The following is a 19,937-nucleotide window of genomic DNA, read 5'->3' on the forward strand; positions in this document are numbered from 1 at the left end:
TGGCGGGTTCTGGCTTAGTGATGAGAGGAGTTGGTGTGTGATGATTTTGCTCCAGCATCTGTGGGGGATCTGTCGTGTGCGGTGGTGGGATGTGTTCTTTTTGAAGGTGAAGTGGATACATCTGTGGTCGGTCCAGTGTAGTCCGGTGGAGTGGCTGAAGGAGACGTGATTGCTGGCAGAGAAGATGGGGTCAAACGTGTGGCCGGCGAGGTTGGTGGGGGTGTTCACTAGTTGCTTGAGTCCGAGGTTGGCGAGGTTGTGGTGGTGGTGTTTTTTTCCAGGTGGAAGTTCAGGTCCCCTAGGAGAATGTATTCTGGTGAGGCTAGGGCGTGCGGGTTGATGAAGTCGGCGATGGTTTCGTTGAATTGTGTGCGTGGTCCCGGGGGTCTGTAGATGAGCGTTCCTCTGAGGGTGGTCTTGGGGTCAGTGTGAATCTGGAAGTGTAGGTGTTCGGCGGTGGGGAGTGTGTCTTTGGTAGTGGTTGTGATGTCGATGGCGTTCCTGTGGACGATGGCGATTCCTCCTCCGGTTTGATTGTCGCGGTCCTTCCGGGTGATCTTGTAGCCGTCCGGGAGGGCTATGGCGATGTCGGGGGCCGAGGAGGCATTCATCCAGGTTTCCGTGAGGAAGGCGACGTCTGGTGCTGTTGAGTCGGGGAGGTCCCACAGTTTGATGGCGTGCTTGTGGACGGACCGGGTGTTGAGGAGGATGCACTTGAGGTGGTTGTTGTTGTTGTTGTTGCGGGGTTTGGAGGGTGTGGGGCGGGTTCGGAGGCAGGTGAATTTGCAGGCTTGACAGGTGAAGAGTCCGTGGGTGCGCTTTGGGGTGGCTTGGTAGCAGGCGGGTGGTTGTCCGGTGTTGAGTGCGTGGAGGGCCGCGGAGTCGTATCTCAGTCGTGCCCTCTGAATTCTGGTGGGGGCCAGGGTTTCTGGCGCTGGGCGCGGTCCAGGCCCAGGCACAGACGGGTGCAGACGGGCTTGCCTTTGGCGCGCCCACTGCGCGTGCCCCTGCGCTTCCGTGCGGTCTCCTCCATATATGGCGAAGTGGGAGGGAGGAGCAGCTGGGAGGCGGGAGCAGGGTGGCGAATGGGGCCACCAGGGAGCAGCGGTGGGGAGCGGGGGGCACAAGCGGGAAAACAATCACGGGCAGAGCAACAGTACAAGAGGATACAGGCAGGACAATTAATGCAACAAGTGCAAAGGGGCACAGTAAACAGCAAAACACAAGATACAAACTCCTTAGGGCGCAGGTTCAGCATCAAGCACGTGGCAGCAGCGGTGGAAGCACACAGGGAGCCGTGCAGTGTGTGGAGCGACCGGCCCTGCGAGCAGGGTCAAGGGTCACGGCTCACCACCGCGCGGTCTCCTCCTTAGATGGCCAAGTGGGAGGGAGGAGCAGCTGGGAGGCGGGAGCGGGGTGGCGAATGGGCGTAGGGGAAGCGGGAAACAGAAGGAAAAGGGGCGGGCCGCGGGGAGCAGCGGCAGGGAGCGGGGGGCACAAGCGGGAAAACAATCACGGGCAGAGCAACAGTACAAGAGGATACAGGCAGGACAATTAATGCAACAAGTGCAAAGGGGCACAGTCAACAGCAAAACACAAGCTACAAACTCCTTAGGGCGCAGGTTCAGCGTCAAGCACGTGGCAGCAGCGGTGGAAGCACACGGGGAGCCGTGCGGTGCATGGAGCGACCGTCCCTGCGAGCAGGGTCAAGGGTCACTCACAGACCCACAGACTTATACGTACACTCATATATGCATTCACACACCCACATAGCCACTCATACAAGCACTCACTCACCCATACAGCTATTAACAGAGCTACTCACTCACCCATACTGCCACTCACCCATCCATTTACTCAGCCACAAATCCAAGTACATACCCATTCACACATCAGTATAATCACTCACCCATCTATACAGCCACTCACACAAATACTTACTGTGCAAAATAGCCACCCACTCACATATCCATACACCCGGTCAAACAGCCACTCTCTTACTCATACATCCACTTACACACCGAGTCACTCACCAAAAGAGCCTCTCACACAGCCACCACAGTAAGTGCCTCAGTTTCTCTCTCACACACACACATTCACCCACCCATACAGCCACTCACACAGTCACTCACCCAACCATGCTGCTGCTCAAACACTGTGTTATTCACCCATACAGCCACTCACACACCCATATAGCCACTCAGACACTCACTCCCAAACTGATACAGACAGTCACAGTGCCACTTAGATGGCACATATTAGAAACAGTACCACTCATTAGTAGTACAAAAAGAATAGTAATTTAACTTATACAGTAGCTTGGTATATATTTTAACTGTCAGAAACTTTTACGAAACACACTCACTGGAAGATGTCATCAGTGATGTCATCAGTGATGTCACTGACCATGTCATGAGTGATGTAAAATGTGGGGTCAATAATTTATTTATTTGAATGTTTTACATAGTATGAGCAAGACCCTCACGGGTATCAGATCGCTTTACACATGTTAAAGAACAGAGACATATAATATCAATATTATAATAGTTGAGAAACAGTACAGGATATGGCAGATCCCCAATGAGGGTGAGATCACCTCAATGATAAGACAGATAGATCAAGAACATTAGTATAACAAGCAAGCAGTAATCCTGAGTAAAATTGACAAGTCATGAAAAGCCTAGAGGGAAGACTTCCAGGATGTAGGGCAGAAACCTAATCATGAGTGTTAGTAGAACTTTTTTCTTGAAAGATGCAGTTGAATGATTCAGGCTGGTTTCAAGGGGATAAGTTCCACATTTTCAGGGTAATGCCAGAGCAGGCTCTATTGTAGGTTTTCTTTCTAGAGATTCTCTGTAATTTCAGCAGTAAGTGCTGGCACTTCTAGAAGATCTGGAGCCACCAGAAAGGTCAAGCTTCTGAGCAAGGTAACTTGGGGTATTGAGGTGCAGGGCTTTGTGGGTCATGCATGCAATTTTCAGTGGAATTCTTGCTTCGTAGGGGATCTAGTTGAGAGCTTTCAAATCAGGGGTGATGTGGTTGTTTCTTTTCAATCCAGTGATGAGCCTTGCAGGGGGGCTTATGGAGGCCCTTAAGTGAGCCATTTTGGGATTGGGCAAACCATCCAGATTTGTGCTTCAATATTACAACCTGGGAATCACTAGGGCTTGGACAGCGGAGTTGAAGTTGAAGTCCTTGGGGGGGTGGGTAGGAAGTATTTTCTTAAGAAGTTCATTGGAGGTTCGTGCCTTTGGTGGCAGCACAAATTTGCTTCTGCATGTTAAGATTATTGTCAGTGTTCTTTCTGAGTCAGTGACCTGAATCAGGCAGTTGACGGCTATTAATTGCTTTATCCATTATTGAATGATGGGTGACTGTTTGAGTGGGATAATTAGGAGAACTTCAGTTTTTATTGTGTTTAATTTGAAGTGTTTGAATGTCAGCCAATTTTCAGTTTTTTGTAGGGTTAAATTGAGGGCTCTGATGTCTCAGGGTGAGAAGACGTTCAGGTATAATTGGGTGTCATGTGATGGTGGATGTTGGATGAGCTCAGAATTGGCATTAGCGATTCCAAGAACAGGTCAAAGAGAGTGGGTAAGAGGGAGTAACCCTGTGAGACCCCTAAGGTTACAGACGCTGACTTAGACAGTGAAGGATTATCCTTGATGTTTTGATTTCTGTTTTGGAGAAACAAGGACAACCAGTTTAAGACAGTCAGTGAGAGACCCAGCCTCTGTTTCAACAGATCTAGTAGGAAGTTATGCTTAACCGAATCAAATGCTGAAAATATGTCAAGGAAGATGATTTATTTTGATCCAACATTTTTAGTGCATCGTCCACTATATGTGTAAGTACCGATTTGGAGCTGTGCCCTGGTAGAAGTAGGATTGGAATTAGCCAAGAATACAGAATTGATCAATGTGGTTACAGAGTTGGATGTGTACACATGTTTCAAGGAGCTTTGCTAGAATTGGAATGTTGGTGATGGGTCAGAAGTTATTTAGGTCTGTGTGGTCAGTGGTTGGTTTTTTAGGATAGCGGCGACCTGTCCAGACATTAGGCAATCAGGTAATATGCCTTGAAGTAGAGAGGCATTAACGATCTTGGTCCAAAGTGGGAGTATCGATAGTTTGATCTCATTGAAGAAGTTGGGGAGTAGTGGGTCTTTGAAGTAGGTTGAGGGTTTTAGATCTGCTAGAATTTTGAAGTTGGTGCTTTCCTCAACGGTTTTGAAAGAGTTCCATAAAGTGTTCTTTTTGAGGATGTGCTTAGGTAGACATGAGGGTACAGCAAACCTAGAAGGGGAAGGGGCAGGGGAAGTTCTAAAGTGAGGTGAGAGAGGATGGTACTCCAATGCCCTCTGCAACTCAGATCTAAAATTTTCAATCTTCTTAAGTAAGAAGGAGGCAAATTCTTCGCAGTTCGGTAGCAGACTGAATCCAGCTGGGGTAGGGTGGGCCAGCTAACTGAAGTTTAAAAAGCTCAAACTGTTTTTTGGGTCGGTTTCTAGCTTGGTCTAGTTGGGTTCTGAAGAAATTTGCTTTTGAGTTACTAATGATTTTGTAATATGAGTTCCTCAATGATCTCAGATGCCTGAGGTGTTCAAGTGAAGGTGAGGATCTCCACTTAAGTTCAGCTAGTCGCAAGTTATGTCTTTCGGTAGTAAGGCTTCCATTGTACCATGGTTTAAAGTCTATGGTAGAAGTCTGTTTAGCTGTATGGGTGCGATCGAGTCTAGAATGTTCTTCATGGAGCAAGTGTAGTGTTGGTCAGATCTTGGACATCTGACATGTCACCAGGAGGCGAAAGGATGTTTTTACTTAAGCTTAATATTATGCATGCTCCTTTTCCATATTTTGGTTTTCATTAATTGAGCAATATATGTCCTTATGGATGCCAAAATGAAGAATGTGATGCACTGGTGGTCAGAACAGTCACAGGGGAGGATAGATTCCAGTTGAGAAGACTTATCTTTCGTAATGAAAAGATCTACGATCACTCCCTTGTTGTGTGTGGGGCTGTTGTAGAATTGTATCAGGTCGAGATCAGCAAGAAAGCATTTAAGGCTGTTAACTATAGGGTCATTCATGTCATTCCAGTGGAGGTTGAAGTCTCCCAGGAAGATTTGGGTGCCATGCTGGCCCAAGTTTGTAGCAATTATTTCCATGATTTCTTCTGTGAAAGAAAGGTTATCTCCAGGCGGGTGTTAAATTCTGTGTAATTTGCATTGTGGTCTGTTGTTGCATGCAATATCAATGCATAGGTATTCGTATGAAGATAGAACAGGTGATTGATGGTGTTTGACTGAGAGGCTGTTGCAGTGCATGCAGGCAATACCTCCACCTGGTATACTGCGTCTATCAGATCTGGTGATGTGTAGGTAGGAGGGACTAGATATCAGAGAAAGGTGCAGAGGAAGACTTTAGCCATGTTTCGGTTAAGCAAAGAAGGTCAATGTCATCTGCAAGGATATGGTCGGCAGTATCTACAGCATGTCTTGCAGCCAATCTGTAATTGAGTACCATGCATTTCAGATGTGATGTGGCACTGGTTGGGGAGGTCTGCATATGGGTATCATGCTTAAGGTTGTATTTGTTTACCGCTCTGTGGCTAGACTTTGATTATCTCTGTGTGGGTTTGCAGGAATGAGCTGGATTTTACCCTGATTGTCTAGGTTATTAAAATGTGATGAGTTATAAGATAGGAGTGGGGAGTGGACATCTTTGTCAGGTAGTGGATCTAATAGTCTAAAGGGCCTTGTGGAGGCATTGAGTTTAGGGTTCTCCATCTCAAATGCAGGGAGTTCGAAGAAGGTGAGATCAGGTTGGTAGTGAGGTGCGTTGGAGGCATAGAGGGGTGGTTTGTGAGATGGCCATGGATATAACTATCAGTTCTCAAATTCCTAATTGGCCACTATCTATTAATAGATTCTATGGTTATGTGGATAAGGTTTTTTAAGTCTGCCTTGAGTTGTTGTAGGTTTTGTGTAATCTCATCCAGTCTGGATGCTAGTGAGGTGTGGGAACATGTTGTCATGTCTTGGAGCAGGGAGAAAGGAGCTGGGGTGTTGATGCCTGTAGTAATGGAGTATTCTTGGCCAGGAGTAGCCAGTGGAGGGTAAGAAAGTTTGGAGATGGGTGGTGGGGACTCGAGAGCAGGGTAAGAGGTGGTGCTCGGGACATGTTGCTGGGTGGAAGAGGGGGTTCAGAATTCGGCAGTGTCATAGGTTGGGGCATGGAGGGGATCAAAGGTCAAGTTGGGGATAAGTAATGATTTCCATGCCCAAGTAGTTCTGGAGTAACTACTCTGGGTGTGGGATGTGGATGCATTTTGTTATGGGGATTGATAGAGGGGGGCTTGAACCCACCTGGTTATGAAAATGAGTTAGCGTAGCACGCAGAGTTAGGAAGGACTTGAGAGGGGTTAGTTCCAGACCTGACTGCAAAACTTTGAAGAGAGGGAACATTTCCTCAAATAAGTCAAGGTTACGATCTGATGATTGGATGAGGATAACCACATTTGTGTAAATTGTAATGGTTGCTTCTGCTTAGTAAGTCGATGAAGGTTCTACTGGGATTCTTAGACCATGAGGAGTTTTTCTGAATGTAGAGAACAAGAGCAATAAGAACAAGGATTCCCTCCATTGCGCTCATCTTTTCTTAAAAAGTATACCGTCACTTATAATAACTATTTTATTTACACAGAAGTAGGGGTGAGAAACAAGAGTTTCTCTGTATGAGCTTTGAGGAGTCTGTGTTTTAAGTTCTTGGAAGCCATTTTTTTTAGATTCGGAGGGTACCTAATTTTGTAAGCATAGTGGCCTCATGGCTCCAACTTGGTATCAGTTATTCTTGAGGGATCCATGTCAGAAACAAGCTGCAGGTAAACCAGAGGAAGAGTCCAGGAATCAAATGGAGTTACAAATCTTGAAAAACTACAGGTGTACGCTGCAGGGTACAGTACATTGTTCTGCCCTGCTAACCTGCTGGTTTACTGAATGATAATCCAAAGAGGAAATACATTTGGTTAGTAGCTCGTGGTGCACTAGTAGTGGTGAATGGCAGAGCAGAAGTACATCTCGATTGAGCTGCAGACAGAGTGTCCAAAAACTAGTTACATACTTGCAAAATGATAGGTGTAAGTAGCACGGTGCCGGAAGTTGGGGTGACCTGGTAAACTGCTGGTTTACTGAATGTTATTCTCAACACCCAGATGCTTGTTCTACCAAGACATAGATATTTAATTAATTACAATTCAATGATGGATTGGAAGGCAGTGATAGATTCCAGTGATATGAAAAGCAAGGGAAGGCATCACACAGATTCTACAGAAAGTGATACTTGAAATATATGATACATTCTTCCAAGATACAGCCATGACAATAGTTCAATACTGAAGATCAACTCCACCAGTTGCCTGCCACTAACAATGGGTGCAATACAGACAGCAGATAATCTTTTATTTATATCCACTGCAGGGCAGGCACCAATAATTTCTGTTCCCCACCAAGGGTCAATAGCAAATACCACCATTCATTTGTAAAGGTTCCACCCATGACTAGGTGAGGGCTGAAAAATGACAAACACATTTCTACAAACTCAAACAACACCAGGTAACCACGTATCACACAACCCTTGACAGGTCATATGTACCTTGACCAGCCTTCACTCTAAGCCGCTATCAATAATCAATCCCAGGCAACCCAGAGTAGGGCTGAAAGGCCCAGGACCATCAGCAGATCAGGCCACCCTCCACTCATTACAACATTAAGGGGACAAACCAACAAAGTAGCCAAATTCTCGGTATCCCTGCAAACACCAGCTAGGTCTGCAGTCAGGCGAGTCACGTGGCTGAAGATCAAAGAGGCCAATCCCTTGGACCCGTAGTGTTTTAAGCTCCTCTTTGGCATGATCTCTGGAACCTATATGGAGATGGGGTCTCTCTTTTGCAACCAGTAAGAACTGGCCAACTGTTAGGCGTGATTCCCCTCCCCCATGCTCCAACATCCTTGGCCACAGTCATAGCAATAATCCCTTTCTGGCCCATGGAGCAACTGAAGGCGATACTTTGCTGAATGCGAAGTTCGCCTTCTAATTACTGAAGGAGCAATTTCTGGATTTTTCGAACACGTTAATTAGTCATTAATGTAGCAATTATGGGGCTGAGTCATATAACGTTTTTTTCAATACGCACTAGCACAAATTGCACTTTGCACATGGGACAATTTATGAAAAAAAATTATCTGGTCTCACACTGGTTACCCTATCCAAACGTTGTGCTTCACGTTGGGCCAGACAGTGCCACAGTCACAGACCTAAGTGGAGCTCCCTTTCATGGAGCGATGCATACAAATATGTATCTGCTGCATTTCTAGATCTTGTTTAGGGAGCCTGCCCAAAAGCAGCACTCCAACAATGAAAGGTGCAATGTATATCAATATGTCTTTTGTCTCCATTGCAAGCCCTTTATCCCATTGTTCAGGGGAGTAATAACCATTAGATTACATAATTACATTCCCTTCTCTAATTTATGCAGGGCTTAATTCCTACAGAATGTGATGAGGAGCTTAATTGGCAATCACAGTGATGTCATATGCAGTGGCATCACAGAAAGTGCCACCACACTACAAAAATACCCCTTATGTAGTATTAAACTGGCCTAATTTACAGTCAACCCTGACATTTGTTTTTTCTATATTTAAGAAGGCAACATATGTAGTCATATCCATACCAAACATACATGTAGTTAAACTTGTTGTCTGTGAATGCAAAACAGTGGGTATTTTAGAGAAGGAGTGAGTCTACATTTAAAGCATAACCAATGCATAATTAACATTTGCATAGCATGAAATCATGAACATATGTATATAATAAATGTATAAAGCAAACACAAGGAGATGATGGATGGAGTGCTGAAACTTTTCAGACACTCATCCCCGGTCACAGATCTGTGTGAATCCATCATCGTTCTTTAGCTCACTACGCCACCCCTGTTTGGGCCCAGCCACATACAAATCAGTCTTGACCCTGTGCCACATGGGAACAGTCCAGCCTGAACTGCCAGGCTAGGTCCTCCCTGGACCAGAAAGAAGCATCCTGGGACCAGTTTTGGGCTAACACCTCTCATCAGGCAGGCTAGCTTGAATCCAGTGGTAAAGTGAGCAAGGGACCCATGCTGGACATACACTGCCAACTTAGGGCGCAAATAGCAAACTCAAGGAGATTATGGATGGAGTGCTGAAACTTTTTAGACACTCACCCGCAGTCACAGATCTGGGTTGAATCCATCATCTTTTTTTAGCTCACTTCACCATCCCAGTTTGGACCCAGCCATACGCATATCAGTCTTGACCCTGAGCCACATGGGAACAGTCCAGCCCAAACCGAGAGGCAAGGTCCTCCATGGGCCAGAAACAAGCATCCTGGTACCAGTTTTGGGGTAACACCCCTCATCAGCCAGGCTAGCTTGAATCCAGTGGAAAAGTGTTCAAAGGGCTCACGTCTGGGCATACCCTGCCAACTGATTTGCTAGCTGATTTGGTTGGGTCTGAACTGGGGTGGCAAACTGAGCTAAAGAACAATGATGGATGCAACCCATACATGTGACTCGGGATGAGTGTCTGAAACGTTTTGGTGCACCATCCATCATCTCCCTGTGTTTGCTTTGTTCACCCTAAGGGGCAGAAAAAAGGAAAACAAGGAGAGAGAGAAAGAGGAAAATTGAGTAGGAGGATTCGTAAAGTAGTGACAGGGAAACAGAAAAACAGGAACCAAAAAGACAGTACAAGTCATACAAATGAAAACTGAGGGGCCTACCTACAATATATGTCAACGCAGAGGGGGTTGGCAGCATCAAGAGACAACAGCAACAACATCCGAACTCCGTCAGACCACAGGGTAAGTTTGACGTATGCGTAAAATACCACATGAAAATAAAATATATTTATGGGGACAAAGTACGAGGGCAAACAACCTGTGATATAAGAGGAAATAATATCCGATTAGAAAACGTTAGCGAGAGACAAGATCATATATAATCCTTAAGCAAAGAACAAAGACAGAAAACCGTCATGCAACTGAAGAAAATTCTTAAGTGCAGCAGGCTCATCATAAGTTGGTTTTTTATCCTTATAAGTCACTTTAAATAAGCAGGGGTGAATTAGATCATAATGTGCATTCATGGCTCTCAACTGGGGCACAAATCCAGAAATTGTTTTAGACGATCTACAGTAACTTTAGCGACATCCTGAGAAAAGAACAGCTTATGATCATCCCAGATGATTTGATTTTTTGATTTAACAGCAGATAACACTTGTAACAAATCAGTATATTGCAAGAAAAATAGAATAAATCACTTGGTTTTGCTGAAACTTTACGACCTAGTCTATGAGCTCTTTGTATGTTGAGAGGAGTAGATGTAGACATGGCAAGAATTTTTGGCAGACAATTTGAAAAATAAGTTGTCGGATTAGATCCATCCACATTTCCTGGAAGCCCATAAATGCCTAGATTATTTCTGTGGTTGCGTTTTTTCAAGATCTTCAGTGCTTTTGTAAGCATACGCACTTCTGATTCCAGGTGTGTAATACGCATGGATTATTGCTGTAAATTTTCAGTTTTTTGTTCCACTAACAAAACACAAGTTTCCAAAGAGGACCATTTGTCATTCAACTGTTGAAATGTCTTCCATAAATGGTTGCAGTGCACACATTTTGTCTAGGATAGCGTCCATAGAAGCTGGTGCTGGTTTTATTGGTGAGGGAGGATCTTTTTTAGGTCTCTTGTTTGTGCCAACTGATATTTTATTGCAAGAAATATTTTTAGGACGAGTACCTGAAGGAGAATTTTAATTCTGTGAGGGAGTGTCTTCCTTTTTGCTGTGGATGAGACCCAAATCCGAAATAAATGATTCTTTGAGGAACCAGAGAGTAAGATTTCGTATTTTATGGGAAATGAGAAAAAATGGCAAAACTATCTCACCGAGAATAGACCGTGAAGAAAATGAGCCAAGAGCCAAAGAAGTTAAGTAATAGTTGTTCAGCATGAATTAAAAGTCTGGGTTCTCGGAGAAAAATGTTAAAAAAGCAATAGCTCATTTTCAATGCACTATATGAGAAAAAGAAGGCACATGAGCAATAATTAATTGAGGTAGTGTTAAGAACCATTTTGGTATATAGAATGCTGAAAGGGTTGGTTTCAGGGATGACTTATTCCCCTGAAGGGAGAAAATTAAGCTGACTGGGAACAGGCCTTCCACATTCCAAAATGGATGGTGCAACCTTTCCCAGTCACGGAGAAATCCCCCAAGGCCAGCTGACAGATAAAAAGAAACACAGAGCCTTCAGAATGGGATCCAGTGACTCACCATGATGAGGGCATGAGACGTATACTTGTCTCACAGCCTGGTGAGCACCAAAACCATCTGTGGCGCGCAGTGCAGCCATCTTGTTTGGCGCCATAATCACGTCCCTCAGATGCAGGTAGCTTTATTAGGCTATAATGCACAAGCATTGGATGGTGGGCACTTTCATGCTCATTAGCAGCCCCTAACTTTTCTGGTAAAGAGATCTATAAGAACAGGATGATCTTTGTAACACACTTATCTGCAGTTAGGGACTGAAAGTTCACAAATTCTAGGTCCATGGTCCCAGTTAGAATAGAGGGGTTGGTGGATTAGGGCAAATGGCTTGAGTTCAGCAAATTGGGCATGCATCACATTGGATTTACACTATGGCTGCATATTTGAGTAAATTACTTCTTTGATTGACATTTTCATTATGTTTCAGCATTCATGAGGCGACATGTCAGTGTGGGTTTCCTAGTAGAAAGTCACTTTTACACGTTAAGGTAAGGGCCTGTGAAATTGTGCAATTTCATGAAGTGTCTTCCATAGAAATGTTGTGAGGTTACTCTTTGGGAGTTTTATATAGTACAAACTGGACTGAAAGGTATCAGAGCACTTTACCTGACCACCAGTGGCATTATAGACAAACATTCATTTTATGAGGCACCAGGAGATTAAGTGATTTTCCATGAAGCACAGGATGTTGAACTCCCCTGCCGCAGCATCGAACCCAGGTTTCCCAGCTTCAAAGTTGACAACTTTAGTCACTGATCACATCCAGAATGAAACGCCGTATGCGAGTATCTTACATGTCTTCTATCAAGTGAGCATGAACCCTGCATAAAAAAAGTCTTACAAGATGAGAGCATGCGACTGTTTTGAGCAAAAGATGTCTTCCAGCAAACAAGCATCCCAGGTGGAAAACATAATGCAAAATCATAAATTGTGCAGATTTTGTTGGTGCATTAGTATTTTTATTTTTAAGTTTTTGTCAGGTCAGTTCAACAATTTGCTGTGGCACTAGTGCAGACCTAAAACACATGGCACATACATTCACGTATAGAAGAGTGGTGTCAGCAAAAGAGCAAGGCGTAATGAAAGGCGGTAGGTCATCCTGTTAGCAGACGGGCGAGAACTCTGTCATTAGGGGACGGTATGGGAGATTGTTGCATTTCTATATGTGAATCATAGCCGATGGTATCATTTATGCATCATTCAGTTAATTGCCAGTGGATGAATCAATGCGACAAGCATGCAATGTGGAGGGGCCCAGGTGTTGTTGGGTCTGGATGTTACCAGTTGTATAGAAGTGTTGAGTTTGGAATGATCGTTGCAGGTGGTTGGATCTTGTAGCCAAGCACCTTGAGACAGCGAGTGCTTCCCATACCAGGACATTGATATTGTGTGCTTGGCCAACCATAGTGCCATGGCCACATATCGTCGAATAGCATTGGACACCATTTTAACATATCTAAACAGGGCAAGCTCTGGGTCTGAAGTGATCTGTACATTGGTCATTTAGCTAGGGCCTGAAAGATTTTCATCTGGCAGTGGAAAATGGGGGGCATGTGTAGGCTAGATGGAGGAAGTCCGCCCACTATGTCCTACATCTCTGGCAGCTATGAGGTTTCCCCACATCAATTTTATTTGTTGCCTGGTTGGTGTGATAGATGCCTGGTGGAGAAATGTCTAATATAAGAGTTTTTGGCTTAGGCCAAGTGAAATGGATTGGGTTTGTGCACATTAATATGTACATTTGGCCTCTGCGATATTGCCCAAGAAATCTTTCTCCCATTCCTGTTTAGATTGTGTTGAATGCCCCATACATAAGCCCTGTACCATACCATAGAGTTTAGAGACCCATCTAGTGGCATCACTGGACAGTATTTTCTAAATCAGGGAGACAACTTCCTGAGGCTCCTTTGGGAACGCAGGGATGGCCTCCTGTAAAGTATGTCACAGCCTCAAATATGTGTAAGCAGAAAGTGAGACCCGTCACTACATTGGGAGAATTGCTCATAGCTCAAAAACGTTCCACTGTTATGCAGCTGCCCAAAGTCCACGATGCATGCTGCTATAATGTATGTTGCACTCAGGTCTCTATTGTCAAGGGGAGAAATGGCTGCACATTTGTTTGAGTTCAGGAGAGTAGAATAGCAGAAGTCCAACCCTTTCCGCCAATCTCCTCCAAGTCCAGGTCACAGTTGCTGTGGTGACAATGTCAGCCCTAGACAAGGAAAGAGGGGTGTCCGTGTTCTGCTCTTTTTCAGGTATTAAGTATGAGAGCTGCCTATATGGGTGGCACCACCATCTGATAAAATGCCCCAGAGAAGCAAGGTTATCAGGTCAGAGACCTCAACCCCCCTCTCACATAAGGCCAAAGGTCTCCCAGCAAAAATTGAAGTTGCTTATCAGCCAATATCAGCAGGGGTGCGAGAAGGGAGCGAAAGAGTGTTTTGTTTAGAATAATAGGGATATTGAAGAATAGGCATAAAAAACTAGGAAAATATGGTAATTTTTATAATCCCCCCCCACCATTGACAGTGGCATTCATACCCAAGTGACTACTTGGCTATCGCTTTCTGTCTCTGGTTATATATATATATATTTATATATATATTCACTGAAAAAACCATAGGTTTCACACACGTTATAGTTAGGAATTATCATTTAAAAAACCTTAGAAATTCACTGAAAAAACCATAGGTTTCACCCATGTTTTAGTTAGCTGGACATTTCTCCCGTTATAGTTAGTTCAGCTAACTATAACTCGCGCACCCGCAATGCACTGCTGATGACATCACATATTACATCACTCATGACATGGTCAGTGACATCACTCATGACATCACTGAATACTTTATCCAGGGAATGTGTGATTTTCTGAAAAATAAATATGTTTTATATTTCTATATCTAAACGTCGATTGAAGAATAAATGGGTAAATAAGTGTCTGAATGGATGTTCTTTTGTAAAAATGATTGCATAACTGACTAATTAAGTGTATCTTAGTGAATACATGTATTAGCGAGTAATGTTTAAATATGTAAATATCTGTATCAGTGTCTCACTTTGTCTATAAGTGGCTGCATAGGCTAGTGAGTAGCTACAGGAGTGTGTATATGGGTTATTAGTTTGTTCTTTGAGTATCAGTATGAGTGTCTGTATAGTTAGGTGAGGGATATTACTTAGCGTATAGATGCATCAATGAGTGACTCACTGTTTGTATGTGTTTTGAAAACAGCATGTGTGCAGCACTGTATGGGTGGATGAGTGTGTATATGGGTGTGTTAGCGAGTGAATGACTGTCTCAATAGTATCTTAATGAGTAACTTCATATGTTTAATCTAGTATATGTCAGTATTGATGTATATAAGTGATTATATATGACAGTGACAGATTGGAAGAGTTCCTGTATAAATAAGTATGTGTTTCTATACCTGATTGTTTAAGAGAGTAAGTATGTGTACGTTTCTAAAGAAATAAGGGTAGTGGTGTGTGTAGAACTGTATATGCAAGTAAATAGATATTTGATAGTTTATTTCCATGTGTGAGTATGTGTGTGAGAATAACTCTATGTATAAGTGTAGGTGTTTAACAGGATGTATACGTGTATGAGTACATATGATGAGTGAGTACATATGATGAGTGAGTACATGTATGAGTGACTATATACAACTATTGCTGAATGAGTGAATGTCTATCTAGATGCTGGAATTACTAAATAAGTTGTTCTAACTGGTATTGGTATCTCAATTTTTTTGAAAATGTTAGTTCCTATTTTTGAATGTGTGTATCAAAGGTAATATTAGGGGGTCCGCCACTCTTTCACAAAGATCATGTCATCAGTGATGTCATTTGAGATGTCATCAGTGATGTCATGAGTGATGTCACTGACCATGTCATGAGTGATGTAATATGTGATGTCATCAGCAGTGCATTGCGGGTGCGCAAGTTATAGTTAGCTGAACTAACTATAACGGGGGAATTTTAATGGTTTTGTGTGAGAGAAATGTCCAGCTAACTATAACATGGGTGAAACCTATGGTTTTTCAGTGAATTTCTAAGGTTTTTTAAATGCTAATTCCTAACTATAACGTGTGTATAGCCTATGGTTTTTTCAGTGAATTTCTAAGGTTTTTTAAATTCTTATTCCTCACTATAACGTGGCTGAAACCTATGGTTTTTTTCAGTGAATTTCTAAAGTTTTTTAAATGCTAATTCCTGACTATAACGTGCCTGAAACCTATGTTTTTTTCAGTGAATATATATATGCACTGGAAAACTAAACACCCACTTCCTTTACAAAGAAATGGAAAGTTTGCATCTCTACAACCTCTCTAATTTTCAAGTTTTTCATCTTACACTCAATGTACACATCATCCACACGTACACACATCTAATTGCTTCATTACTTAACTGTGATTATCAACTATTCTTCTATTTTATATTCATATTCAAAGTGCAAGCCCTATATCGAGCCTTTTTGCTGTTACTACTGTTCCAGGAATTCTGCTCATACATAGAACTGTGCAGAAAGACTTAGCACCTCAGTGTATTACGGTGTTCCAAAACCGACCTAACTACACAAACAACCTACCAGACTAGCAATCAGTGACTCATTGGTTCTTCGCCTTAGAGCAGTGTTTCCCAAACTGTGGTCCGCGGACCCCCATGAGTCCCTCACACATTCCCAGGGGGTCCGCAGGCAGCAGTTTTAAAAGCACTGCAAAGTATCTTGTTTGATTACCAGTTTTCAAAGAACAATAAAAATGTCAAGATAACAACAGTGATTGATTTCCCTGCTGGAGAGACATGAGAGTTTTGTCCAGTGACAGCTGTTACTGAACTAATGTAACACAGAGGGTTAATATGCCCACTGCAAAGAAGTGTACCATACATTTTAAAAAACAGTATTTGATATGCATCGGTCAGTGGCTTATTGATTTTGTCACACAGATTCTTTTGTTACACTGCAGTTCATAAGTGACAATCGTAATCTAGGACTGTGACCACAAAACTGTCATCAAACAACTGCTTGCAAACTGCAAGGTACAAGTTAGTGACATTCTTTTTTTCAGTCTCTCAGTATCCTGATGCTTCTAAAAAGGTTTCTTTGGGTAGAAATACATTTTTATTGTTAAGGTCAATGCTAACCACTGTGTTATGTTCTGAATCCTCAGTTTGTGCTTCTCCAGACCAGCACTCCTTAAGTTCATGCTTCTCCAGACCAGCCTCCTTGGCTTCACAACACACTCTACTACTTCAGAAACGCAAGGCTGCACCATATTTACAAAAATATGGTGTAGCCCTGCGTTTCCCCTGCACTGGCGCTACATTTAATAGAGGAAGATTGTTTATGTGCAGGAAGGTGCCCCTTCCTGCACATAAACAATATTGAAATGTCATTTTGTCATTTCTATGTGTACTGCTTAATGCATCACACATGGAAGTTACAAAATGTCTTTTTTTTAAAAGATTGTTTATGTGCAGGAAGGGTCGCCTTCCTGAACATAAACAATCCAAGGCGTTTTACAAAAATCGAGGAGAAATGAAGCATTTCTCATTGTTTCGCAAAGTTAAGACCAGGTTTTCCCTGGCCTTAATTTTGGCGCTGCTTCCCATTTACGCTGCTCTTGTAAATAGGCGGCAGCGTTAAAATCAATTGGTGTCGCAGAGGAAACGCCCACCACAATACGCACTGCCCACCGCTTTCACGCTAAGCATTGTGTCAAAGGGAGTCTTATTTACAAGGCACTGTTAAGCCACGTTAAGTGGTTTAAGGTTGCCTTGTAAATAAGGCAAAGCCCCTATCGCCACAGAAAACTCTCAGAAAGTGATATTCCCATGGTGATAGGAGCTTGTAAATATGCCACTAAAATCATTAGTAATTTGAGTATTTGTTTTGTGTGCACATATGTGTTAATTTTTTCCGAATTACGGTTTTAATGTTTGAAATTTAAATCCTACAAATTGCTTGGGGGTCCCCAGCTTCCAGTGGTGACTCTATGGGGGTCCTCAGGAGTCAAAAGTTTGGGAACCACTGCCCTACAACAAAAACACCAACGACTAGTCAACCCAGAACATGCCACTTAGATTACATGAAGTGACGTGGATAACAATAGCACTCTTTCATTATACTCTTACACCAGTCCAAAACAAGATGTAAATAAAGAAACGTGCAACTTTGAAATGTTTATTTATAACGCCAAAATCTCATGCACAGTATCTTAGAAATACAACCAAACATATTATCACAAACAAGGTTTTCAGCATTGTTACTATTCTATAAGATACAAACGGATAAAGCATCCTATAAAACTAAAGGTAAACAAATTTAAAATATACCTACATTTCACCCTCCCTACCTAGCAGATTAGTTTATAACTACAGAAAGTCTCAAAGGATTACATGGTCAGACCCATACCTCTGGTACTCAGCAGTAATAGATCACATTCAGTGCTCCACAAACTATCAAGTTATGAATGTTCTCCAACTGTGTGTAACTTTGCCTCCACAATGCATTATGAAAAGCGCAAGTATCAAAGATGGACACAACTGCATATGTATTTTGGCTCGAACTTCCGAGGATCATTCTGAACAGACACAGTATTCAAGATAACTTTGATGTTCCATGCTCTCACTATACACACAAAACTAGCAAGGCACTTTACAAATCTAGCATACCAAATTTTTCTCATATAAAACAAAATACTCAGCCTTCTCTAAACAATATCACAAGTATGTGTCACGTGCAAAGCAGAGCAGGAAAGCAAAAATAGCGTGTAAGCTTCTAATAAACCCATGCTAACTTAACAGGGTGTGAGTGAAAGCCGCAGCCCCACGGCACCCTTTCTTCATCAAAGCACATGATATAAACGCATGCCACTTAGGAACGCACACTCCAAGACTAAAAACCAAAGTCGAGTTCACATTTAAAAAAAAAAGTTATTCGCTCTTTGATAGAAAGCAGTAGCTAAAAAATAAAGAATACGCAGAAAAATCAAAGAGTCTTAATCCAACAGCGTGTGAGCACAGTATGTAGCAACAGCCTCCAACAGGAAGTCATTGTTCTCATCTGAAAACATTTCAGCCATCCAATTCAATAGTGGGAATGAACATACATGTTCCTCAACAACCGGAGCCTCTATCACGATCAGAGGAAAACTCGGGTCATCTTCAATGTAACTGCGTGCCAAGAACTCAAGCGCCTCTGCAAAAACATTCCAACATCCCATTATTCCATGTGTCGCTGCTAAGGCATTAATCCCGCCGCCAGAGCAGAGCACGTCATGAACCACAAAAGGACTCATCAACTGGTCATAATCCACGTTGGGAGACACCGTACTGCAGAGACACAAATCCAGGGCCCAGTCGAAATCACAGCTCAGGCAATGGAAGACAGGCTGAACGCATGTGAAAAAGGAGAATCGAAACGATAATCCATAAACTGCACTTAACGTTGCAAGAGGCAGCACGCCATAGTAACTAAGCATTCAGTTGCGGACTAGCAACAACCGAGAAATATTGTCGTCTGCTGCAAGATGTGCATCCATTTTTAAGTAAACAAATGAATACAAGCACACTGGCAACTAATGTGACCATTAAGCACAATTCACCAAAGATGCTGCAAAAAATGCAATGAAAAAACACCGACAAGACACCAAATATACTTTCTACAGAAGTCACAAGACCAATTCTTATAATTTAAAAAAAGTAAGCTAACCCCCTACTCGAGAACGCATTAAAGATAGTCTAAATTAACTCCCTACAATTCCACAGCACGTCTGTATTTAACAAAGCATACACTTCTGTGCGGGTGTTTGCTACATGAAGGACAAATGTTTCTCTAGCAGATGTAAGAGCGACCTCTTTTTGAGACAATAGCGCTCTTATACGACTCATTTGGTTGACTCTGCTTTCAAGGTCGAAATCGACAGCCAGATGGAAACATCCAGCTTCCCATGCAGAGGAGTTAACACAACTTTTTTTTAATCAAAGCACACTCTCAGTTCCCGTAATCATGTAAGCATTGCCTAACATCGCACAATAAGACACACAGCTGAATCGGATCTCCAATGAGTGTCCACTTCTAACTATTCTCATAGCGCGCCCTGTGCTCTCATTTGACAGTGAGAGAGTGATCGCACCGTAGTTTCTACTGCTAAACATTCTCAGCATACGCTACGAATAGGATAAAACGTCGATTATTTTAACACGGGTCCTTGATAATCTGCCCCGAATTTCGTAACGCACCCTGCATCGCAAAATGCCATGCAGGGCACGGAACGAAGCGTCATATTATGAACAACATAAGGTGATATATTATCGCCGCTTTTATCGACAGAAAACTGCCGATAAAGCGGCAAAATTGGGCTTGATAATAGGCCCTTGTAAATTCCCATAGCAGCCCAGGTTCTGGTGTTAACCTGGGCTGCTTTGGAAATTCACAAGGGCATATTATCAAGACCATTATCGCCACTTTAGCAGCAATTTCCTGCCGATAAAAGCGGCGATAATGTATCGCCTTATGTTGTTGATAATGTGACCCGAAATTCGTTTTATTTATTTAAATGTTTACTTTCCTACAATCA

The sequence above is a fragment of the Lissotriton helveticus genome, chromosome 1_1, assembly GCF_964261635.1.
Source record: "Lissotriton helveticus chromosome 1_1, aLisHel1.1, whole genome shotgun sequence".
Lineage (NCBI taxonomy): Eukaryota > Metazoa > Chordata > Amphibia > Caudata > Salamandridae > Lissotriton > Lissotriton helveticus.